Raw genomic sequence first — 11,334 nt, 5'->3', positions numbered from 1 at the left:
TAATTCCAACTTTTGAAGGAATCGCCATACTGCTTTCCACAATGGTTGTACCATTTTACAATCCCATCAGCAGTGTATGAGTATCCCAATCTCTCCACAACCTTGCCAGCATTTGTTATTTTCTGTTTTGTTGAACATCGTTACTCGTGCTGGAGCAAGATGGTATCTCATTATTGTTTCGATTTGCATTTCTTTAATAGCTAAAGATCGTGAGCATTTCTTCACATGTTTGTTGGCTGCTTGAATATCCTCCTTGTTGAAGTGTCTATTCATGTCTTCTGCCCCAGACAATGTTTGTGCAAGTGTATTTGTATGCTCTGTAAGAATTTCAAGTGTATAGTAGAGCTGACAAAGGACAAGGTTGTAAATACCTCTTGGCCACAGCTAGCTACCCTGAGGGACCAAGGAGTTGGACCTGTGAGCTTGGGACCATGTTCTCAAGGGACATCAATCTCAATTGGCATAATATACTACACAAATACATCTTACTTTGGTAAATAATGACTGGGACCTTACAAGATTGCAAGTGGCAATCTAGATGCAATGAAGGATCTCTGCTCATGAAGATCAAACAAGAATGAAGAAAACCAAAGATACATGGTAATAATTAGTCCAAGGGACTGGTACGCCATGCAATCCTCAGCCTATTTGACTATAAGACCAGAAAAAGCTAGATGGTGCCCAGCTACACTGTCAACCACTCAGAGGAGGATCTCTGTACAAGATCCCAGATTCCTGGATAGAATGGGAAAACAGTGTGGAACAAAACTCAAAATCATAAAAAAGAAAATAAAAAAGCCAGGTTTGCTGGTATGACAGAGCCTGGGAAACCCCTGAGACTATGGCCCCTAAGTGCCCAACAGGTCTGGAATTGAACCCACTCCTGTGGCTTCCAGCCAAATAAAAGAGAGCCATTTAAGTTGAATATTTATATTAGACAACTACACTCCTTGGAGAGATCAATAAGGGGAGAATAGAAGAATTGTGTATGCACAGGGAGACAGCTTGGGGAGCAGGACAGCATAGGAGGGAAGGACACTGGGAAGAGGTGGTTATGGGGAGGAAGTGGGAGAAAGGCTGTTGTGTTGTGGGATATTACAGTCAATGTCATGAGACAAAATATGTGAACTGTTGTGTGGAAGATGAACTTGCTCTGTGAACTTTCACCCAAATCACAATAAAATAAAATAAAGCAGGACTAGATAAAATAAAAAATAGAACAAAAATTCTGAATCAAATGAGAATGAAAACACAACATATTATACCAAAAGCAGTGATCAGAGGCCAAATTATAGCAATAAATGCACACATCAAAAGAAAGAGCCAAAATCAACACCTTATCCCAACATCTCATCCCAACATCTCCAACAACAGGAAAAGAACAGCAAGAAAAGCCTACAGTCATCAGAAGAAATAAAATAACAAAGATTTGAGCAGAAGTAAATGAAACAGAAAATAGAAAGACAATTAAAAAAAAAAAAGACTACAAGTTGTTATTTCTTTATTTTTTTGAAAAGATTAATAAAAATGACAAACCAGTGGTAAATTTAACAAAGGAAAATAGGGAGAGAATACAAATAACATGAATAAGAAATGAAATGGGTGACATCATAACAGAATAAACTGAAATAAAAAAAAATAATGTCAGGATACTATGAAGAAATGTACTCCAACAAATTTGAAAGTCTAGAAGAAATGGACAGATTTCTGGAAACGCACCACTTACCTAAACTAACTCAAGCTGAGGCGGAAAAGTTGAACAGATCCAGAACAAAAGAAAAACTGAACAGTTCATAATTACCAACAAAAAATTCCCAGCCCAGACTATTTCACCAGAGAATCCTACCAAATATTCAGAGAAGAACTGACATCAATTCTACTCAAACTATTCTGCAACATAGGAAAGGATAGTATCTTCTCAAATTTATTCTATGAAGCAAGCATAACCTTGATACCAAAACCAGGGAAAGACATTACTAAAAAGAAAAACTACAAACCAATATCCCTCATGAATATAGATGCAAAATCTTCAACAAAATCCTAGCCAATAGACTCCAACAACATATCAAGAAAATCATCCATTATGACCAAATGGGGTTCATATCAGGTATGCCAGGGTGGTTCAACATTAGAAAAACAATCAAAGTCATCCACCATGTAAATAAAACAAAGGAGAAGAATTACATGATCATAACAATTGATGCAGAAAAAGGTTTTGATAAAATCCAACACCCATTCCTGATCAAAACTCTCAGCAAAATAGGAATAGAAGGGACAATCTTCAAAATGATAAAGGACATATATGCAAAACCAACAGCCAACATTATTCTTAATGGAGAGAGACTGAAACCATTCATCTTGCAAACAGGAACCAGACAAGGATGACCTCTATCACCACTTCTATTCAACAATGTACTGGAAGTCCTAGCTAGAACAATAAGGCAAGAAAGGGAAATCAAAGGCATCCAAATTGGTAAGGAAGAAGTAAAACCATCCCTATTTGCTATGTTATGATCCTACAGCTAAAACTCAAGAGACTCAGTCCAAAATCTACTGGAACTAATTGAGAGATTTACCATCATGGCAGGATACAAGATCATCGTCCAAAACTCAGTTGGATTCCTCTACACCAGCAAAGAGATTGCTGAAAGAGAAATAAGGAAGTCAATATCATTTATAATAGCTACCAAAAAAAATAAAATACTTGAGAATAAATCTTACCAGGGACACAAAAGACCTGTACAAAGAAAACTATAAAAAATACTTCAAGAAACCATAAGAGAGCTCCGTAAATGGAAAAACATACCATGCTCGTGGATAGGAAGATTGAACATTGTGAAAATGCCAATTCTACCCAAAGCATCCTATACATTCAAGGTGATCCCAATTCAGATCCTATCAACATTCTTTAAGGATATGGAAAAACGAATCACTAACTTTACATGGAAAGGAAAAAGACCTCAGATAAGCAAAGCATGACTGAAGAAGAACAAAATTGGAGGTCTCACACTCTTGGATCTCAAAACGTCCTACAGAGCCACAGTAGTCAAAATAGCCTGTTATAGATACAACATACACATAGACCAATAGAATAGAATTAAGAACCCAGAAATAGATCTACCGACCTATGGTCAGCTGCTCTTTGACAAAGGGCTGAAATCCATTTAATCTGGAAGAGATTGTCTGTTTAACACATGGTGCTGGGAAAACTAGATATCCATTTGCAGAAAAATGAAACAAGATCTGTACCTCACATCATACACAAAAACTAACACCAGATGGATCAAAATTATACATGGAACCAAACACTATAAAGTTTCTCAAGGAAAAACTAGGGGCAAATTTAGGGGTTCTAATATATGGCATAAATAGACAATCGAGCATAACCAAAATGCACAAGCAGCAGAAGATAAACTACATAAATGGCACCTTTTGAAAATTAAGTTTTGATGTGCTTCCAAAGACTTCTCCAAAAGAGTAAAAGGAGAACCTACAGATTGGAAAAAAAAAAAAAAAAAATTTGGCAACAACATATCTGACAAGGGACTTATCCCTAAAATATATAGAAAATTCAAAGCCTCATCAACAAAAAGGCAAACAATCCAATTGAAAAATGGGCAGAGGACATGAGGAGACACTTCATGAAAGAGGATATTTATGCAGCCAACGAACACATGAAGAAACGTTCATGATCATTAGCCATTAAAACCAAACCAAACCGTCAAGTCAGATCCAACTCATAGTGAACCCTCCTACAATGAGATACTATCTTGCTCCAGCACCAGTAGCAAAGTTCAACAAGACATAAAATAACGAATGCTGGCAAGGATATGGAGAAATTGAGACTCTCATGCACAACTGTGAAATGACACAACCACTGTGGAAATCAGTATGTTGTTGTTGTTGTTGTGTGCCATCGAGTCGGCCCCGACTCATAGTGATCCCTCCTTGGGTTTCTGAGGCAGTATCACTACGGAAGTAGGATTGCCCAACCTTCCTTCTGAGGAGTGGCTGGTGGGTTTGAACCGCCAGCCTTCTGGTTAGCAGTCAAGTGCTTTAGCCACTATGCTACCAGAGCTCCGGAAATCAGTGTAGAAATTCCTTAAAAAGTTGGAATTATAATTACCGTTTGACCCAGCAATTCCATTACTAGGTAGGTTTCCTAAAGAAGTGAGAGCCAGGACAAGAACAAATATATGCACATCTGTATTCATTGCAGCACTATTTACAATAGAAAAAAAAAAAAAATGGAAACCACCTAGGTGCCTATCAACAGAAGAATGGATAACCAAACTCTGTTACACACACATAATAGAATACTATGCAACCCTAGAGAATAGCGTAGAATCTGAAAAACACTGCATAACCTGAATGAACTTGGAGGACTGTATGCTGAGGGAAATGAGTCAATCAGAGAAGGACAAACTTTGTATAAGTCCATTACAGTAAAAAATCAAGGAAAGGTTTATATATGGAAGGAAACTTTCTTTGTTGGTTACCAGGGGTGGAAAGGGAGGGGAGGGTCCCTAGATAGGTAGAGACAAGTTGATTTGGGAGAAGGGAAAGGCAATGTATCAAATGTGAGTGATAATTATCAACATGGTGACACTGAGGAAGTGGAAGACATAGAAAGTTGCATGAGAGGTACAGACAACAAAGATGAATCCTTTTGCACATACAATACTGAATTGTCAGTGATGACAAACATGGATATACAGGTTGATGGGTGGACAGGCTGAATGATCAGGTACACGTATGCAGGTGGGGAGTGTGCCTATGATCGTGAATAGGGTTGTCAGACAATGTTTCTACAAGTGAATCTGTATGTTCTGTAAGAATGTCCAGGTATATAGTAGAGCTGACAAGGGGCAAGGTTGTACTCACTTCTTGGCACAGCCAACTGTCTGGAGGAAGAAAGTAGTTGGACCTGTGGGATCAGGACCATGGTTGCATGGGACTTCAAACTCAATTGTCGTAATATACTACACAAAAACATTGCTTCACATCCTACTTTGGCAAGTAGCTACTGAGATCTTAAAAGTTTGCAAGTGGCCATTTAGATGAAATGATTGGTCTCTCCTCATGCAGAGCAAAGGAGGAAGAAAACCAAAGATTCATGAAAACAATTAGTCCAAGGGATAGGTACACCATGTGATCCTCAGCCTATGTGACAATGAGACCAGAAGAACTAGATGGTGCTTGGCTACCACTGTCAAACACTCAGAGAGGGATCTATGTAGGAGATCTTGGATAGAGTGGGAGAACAATGTGGAACAAAACACAAAATCATATATATAAAAGGGAAAAGATTGTTCATCTGATAGAGCCTGGGGAAACCCCTGAGCCTGTGGTCGCTAGCTGCCACTCAGTTCTGGAATTAAACCCACTCCTGTGCTTCCAGCCAAACAAAAGACAGACATATGAGTGAAACATTTATGTTAGGTAGATATACTCCATGGGGAGATCAATCATCAGAGAACAGAAGGGTTATGTATGCACAGGAAGACAGCTCAGGACACAAGAGTGCATGGGAGGTAAAGACACAGGGAAGAAGTGGCTATGGAGAGGAAGTGGGAAGAAAGCTGTTGTATTGTGGGAAATTGCAGTCAATATCATAAGACAAAGTGTACGTGAACTGCTGTATGGAAAATGAATTTGCTCTGTAAATTTTAGCCCAAATCACAATAAAAATTAAAATAAATAAATAAAGGTCTCAGCCCAAAAAACAAAAGACAACTACCCACCAAAAAGAGGGAAAAGATATTGTAATTACAGAACTGTTAAATGGTGAGGAAGTCAAGATAATTTCAGTATAGAATGGACTATTCTAAACTTAGGAGCTCTGGTAGCGTAGTGCCTAAGGTATTTGCTATACTTGGGAAGAATATTGTAAGTCACAGGGTAACCTCAAAGAAAAATAATAAAACTTAACATCAAAATGAAAAAAAAAGGACAAGAACAAGTATTTAGCAAATATGAAAACAATAGCAATGAAGGAAATTATAACATGATTCATAAGCAAGATGAACTCAGCCTAGAAAATTATACGGAACAAAGAAATCAGCAATATCTCACCCCCAAAAAAACAACAAAAGGACAGCAACAAATTCATACTTTTCAATAATTACACATAATAAAAATGGATTAAAAACACCACTCAAGACATGGAGAGTTGCAGAATGGATGAGAAATCATTACACATGAACATACTATCTACAAGAAATATATTTTAAAGACAAAGACAAAATATAGACTAAATATCAAAGATTGGAAAAGATATATCAAGCAAATGGCAATCAAAAAAAGAGTAGGTGTGGCAATATTAGTTTCTGATAAAACTGATCTTAAGACAAAAACCACCAAAAGAGACAAAGAAGGGCATTATATAATGATTAAAGGATAATTGAAAAAGAGGACATAACTATAATAAATACTACCCAATGAAAAAGCTTTAAAATACATAAATCAGAATTTAATAGAATTTATATTACAGATGATTCCACAGTAATAGTAGGAGGCTTTAATACATCACTTTCAATGAAAGATAGAACAACTGGAAAAAAACTGAACAAAGACTCAGAAGAACTAAATAATATGATCCGCCAACTTGACCTTAGTAGCATAGTGCCTAAGGCACTTGACTGTTAACCAGAAGGCTGGAGGTTCAAAACCACCACCCACTCCTTGGAAGGAAGGTTGGGCAATCTATATCTGTAGTGATATTGCCTCAGGAACCCAAGGAGGGTCACCATGAGTCAGGTCTGACTCGACAGCACATAATAACAACAACAAACTTGACCTTATATGTATCTACAACATATATACATCCAACAACGCCACAATATACATTCTTTTCCAGTGCACATCAAACATTCTCCAGGTTAGACCATATGTTAGCCCACAAAGCAAGCCTCAATAAATTTAAAAACACTGAATAATGCAAAGCATCTTGTTTTGAGTACCTAGTGCCTCTCTGACAGGAATATATCACAAATGGGATGGCTTTAACAAAGAGGAGTTTATTCTCTTACAATTTTTGAAGGTAGAAGTCTGAGTTCCAGGTACCAGGCTTTAGGGGCTGAGTGAAAGCCACTCAACCTTGGGCTTCAGCTCTTCTTCTTGCTGCTGGCCCATGGGAGCTAGAGACATCTTTTCACTCAGGCAGCCCCTAGCTGCTGAGGCTGACAAACCCAGGGTTGACAAGTGAAAAGGCACAGTTCCAATATTCCCAAAACACATAGCAGACCATTAATTCAAGTCAATTAAAAATCCCAAGATTGGCAGGGCAACATAGCAGGCGTCTGAACAATTACTTGGCTACATGCAGGGTTCAAGTGTGCCATAAGCTGGACACCTTCCTCAAAGTTGCATCTTATATACGGGAAGCAACCCACATCCCTAAAGCAGCTACTCAGCTCCTCTAGTAGATTCCACCATGGAGTTAATTACCAGTTTCATCAAGGGGAATAACTACATCCAGCTGCTCAGCAACTCAACTAGGCCCAGCAAAGTTTATATACAACCTTAACTACTACAATTCCAACCCTTGTCAACTTAGCACCTGTACACATCTTTAATGGGTGGCATCTGTATGGATCTGCTTCACTGGGTGGCTCCAGTCCCCTCGTTCCTCTGAGTAGCAACATCACCCCCTTGACCTTGTGGCCCTGTTACTCTCCCTGTTGGGCATGCCAGACCTGCTCCCTCACTCTTGGGCAATGGCTATGGCTCCATCCCACTGGCCCATATGAACGAGCAGCCCCACACTACAGAACCAAGTTAGTGAAGGTCTGACGTTTTAAAACCAAGGAGGCTATGGTGGTTCCACACCTAAAGTCCTACCCTTGAGGCTGAGGCAACTCTGCTTCCAGTTTCCTTGGTCTCTCTGTTTCTGACAAGTAATGCCTGAGGCCAACTGACTCTCTTAGGAAACTCCCTGCCCAAAGGACACTTAGCTCTCTTGCTCCATGGTCTGGCCAACCTGCTACTACATCTCATGCTTGGCTCTTCTACAAATTAATGCCCAAAGGCAACCCACTCCTCCAGGAAGCCACCTACCTAGTGGCATCCAGCTTTATCTTCTGTGGGCTGGTAAGGCTGTTGCTGTCTCATGCTGGTGTATTGGCTCTGCTACTGCAGTCTCTCATAATGGTCTCTCAGCTCTACTACTTCCATGTCTCATGCGGATCTCTTGGCTTTGCTGCTGTCATCTCTCATGCCACATACTGGGGTCTCTCTGCCAAGGTCTTAGGTCAAGGATGCACTCCATTCCTGTTTTGACATTTTAGGTATCTGTCAGAGTAGCACCCCACTTTCAATACCATATCCTGTTTTGGTTACCTCGTGCCACTCTGACAGGAATGGGATAGTTTTAACAAAAAAGAGTTTATTTTCTTATAATTTTGGAGGTTAGAAGTCCAAGTTCCAGGTGACAGGCTTTAGGGATTGGGTGAAAGCCCTTGGCCTTGTGCTCCAGCTCTGCTTCTTGCCCCTGGCCCACTAAAGCTAGAGGCATCTCTTCACGCAGGCAGCTCCTAGCTGCTGAGGCTGACAAACCCAAGGTCAACAAGGGAAAAAGCACAGTCTCAATATTACCAAACCACCCAGTAGGCTATTAATTAAAGTCCATTAAAAGGCCCAAGATTGGCAGGGCCACATGGCAGACTGTTCAACAATGACTCAGGTACATGCAGCGTTCAAGCATGCCATAAGCTGGACACCTTCCTCAAAGTTGTGTCTTATATACTAAAGAAGCCCACATCCCTAAAGCAGCTACTCAGCTGCTCTAGTAGATTCCACCATGGAGTTAATCACTGATCTCACCATGGGGAATAACTATATCCAGCTGCCCAGCAACTCAACCAGGCCCAGCCAAGTTGACATACAGTCTTAACTATCACACATCTTCTCAGATCACAATGCTATGAAATTAGGAAATAACAATAGGAAGATGAATGGGAAAATAGCAAACACATGGAAACTCAATAACATCCTCCTTAAAAACAAGTGGGTAATTGAAAAAAATAAAAATAAAAAATTTCTTGAATCAAATGAAAATAAAAACACAACATCCAAATCTTTGAGACACAGCAAAAGTGATGAGAGACCTTTTTATAGCAATAAATGCATACATCAAAAAAGAAGAGTCAAAATCAATACCTTGGCTCCACAGGAAGAACAGCCAAAAAGCCTACAACCACCAGAAGAAAATAAATAATAAAGATTTGAGCATAAATAAATAAAACAGAAAATGGAATAACAGTAGAAAATATTAACAAGAGTAGAAGTTGTTCTTTTGCAAAGATTAATAAAATTTATATGCCACTGGTAAATATGACAAAGCAAAAGAGTGAGAGACTACAAATAACATGGATAAGAAAAATGGTGACATCATAACAGAAGCAACTGAAACAAAAAGGATAATATGAAGAACTGTGCTCCGACAAATTTGAAAATATAGAAGAAATGGACAGATTTCTAGAAACATAATTCTTACCTAAACTAACACTGACTATGGTGGAAAATTTGAACAGACTCATAACAAAAGAAGAAATTGAACAAGTCATATAAATATTACCAACCAAAAAAGAGCCCTGGTCCAGAAGGTTTCACTGGAGAATTCTATCAAACATTCAGAGAAGACCTGACACCAATCCTGTTGTTATGTGCCAACAAGTCAGACCCGACTCATAGCGACCCCTCCTTGGGTTTCTGAGGTGGTATCACTATGGAAGTAGATTGCCCCGTCTTGCTTTGAGGAGAGGCTGGTGGGTTTGAACCGCCAGCATTCTGGTTAGCAGTCAAATGCTTTAGCCACTATGCTACCAGAGCTCCTATATATATATATATATATATATATATATATATCAGGTTTATTGGTCTAATAATGCCTGGTGAGACCCCTGGGACTGTGGTCCCTAGTTACTCTTCATTTCTGGAATTGAACTCACTCCTGTGGCTTCCAGCTAAACAATAGACAGGTATATAGGGTGAACATTTACATCAGTCAGATACATTCCTGGGAGTGATCAATTGTGGGAGAATTGAAGAGCAGTATTTTCACAAGGAGATAGCTTAGGGGTGGGAGTAAGGTGGTGGGAGTGCATGGGAGGGAAGAACACAGGGAAGGGGTAACTATGGACAGAAAGTGGCCAGAGACCTTACATTGTGGGGAATGGCAGTCAAAGTCATGAAATAAAATGTGTACAAAATTCTGTATGGAAAATGAATTTGTTCTGTAATTGTTCATCCAAATCATAATAAAAATTTGAAATATATATATATATATATATATATATGAGCAATACTTCAACTTGACCTGATATACATTTAGCTTGAGTGTATTTTACCTGCTAATTTTTGACAGATAACTACTCTTTCACGTCACATCAATAATTCCCTTCACCTGTGATTCCTTTATTCTAGTGCATTCCCATTCATGATGTCATCTTCCTTTTGTTGTTGTTGTTGTTATGTGCCGTCGAGTCAGACCTGACTCATAGCAACCCTTCCTTGGGTTTCTGAGGCAGTATCACTATGGAAGTAGATTGCCCAACCTTCCTTCTGAGGAGTGGCTGGTGGGTTTGAACTGCCAGCCTTCTGGTTAGCAGTCAGATGCCTTAGGCACTATGCTTCCTTTAGAACTTGCTTATTACCTGCCCTTGTGGATATTTTTCTAAATTAACTTCACTCTAAAAGAACTCATTAATTCTATTCATTCCAAGGACTTTAAAAGATTAATTTGCTGGGTGTTACTCTACTAATTTTCAGCTATTTTTATTTATGGGCATTAATAAGGAAAAAGTTAACATACCGAGTTTGAAAATGTTACTTTCAGAAACTCTGCTTGCAATGTTGGCTCTTAGCCACCATTCTGGGAACTTGGATTTTAGGAGCATCCTCATCATTCTCAGAACTGATAAGAGTGGTTCACTGTACCTTTTATAATTTTCACAATTTGTTTCATGCTAAATATTTGCTTTCCTTTTGGGAGTAGAATTGTGCTATACCCTAGGTGACAAATCTCAATGAAAAACCATGGCACTTAAACAACATCAGTAAAAAGAACACAAGAAAACAAAAACAAAAACAAAACAATCTGTTGGTAATTGCCATGGTGTTTGGTTGCTTTGTGCTGCTCCAGCAGAAAAACCACAAATGGGATAGCTTTATACAATCGGGGATTTATGCTCTTAGAGTTTGGGAGCCTAGAAGTCCAAGTTCAAAGTATCAGGCTCTAGGGACTGGGTGAAAAAGGCCCCTTTACCTTGGACTTCAGCTCTACCTCTTGCTTTTGGCCTACTGATGCTGGAGACTTTCTTCACTCAGGCAGCG

The 11,334-nt window shown here is 39.1% G+C and overlaps 1 pseudogene; it reads right to left on the bottom strand.

Annotated features, from left to right (window-relative positions):
• LOC103194670 overlaps positions 1-10,904 on the bottom strand; it is a 68,528-nt pseudogene extending 57,624 nt beyond the window's left edge.
• Positions 10,905-11,334: the final 430 nt, after the last annotated feature.

This window comes from Orycteropus afer, unplaced genomic scaffold (genome assembly GCF_000298275.1).
Source record: "Orycteropus afer afer isolate SDZICR_OR568_19922 unplaced genomic scaffold, OryAfe1.0 scaffold00004, whole genome shotgun sequence".
In the NCBI taxonomy this organism is placed as follows: Eukaryota; Metazoa; Chordata; class Mammalia; order Tubulidentata; family Orycteropodidae; genus Orycteropus; species Orycteropus afer.
Note: the sequence above shows the minus strand (reverse complement) of the source record. Positions and strands in the feature narration are given on the sequence as shown.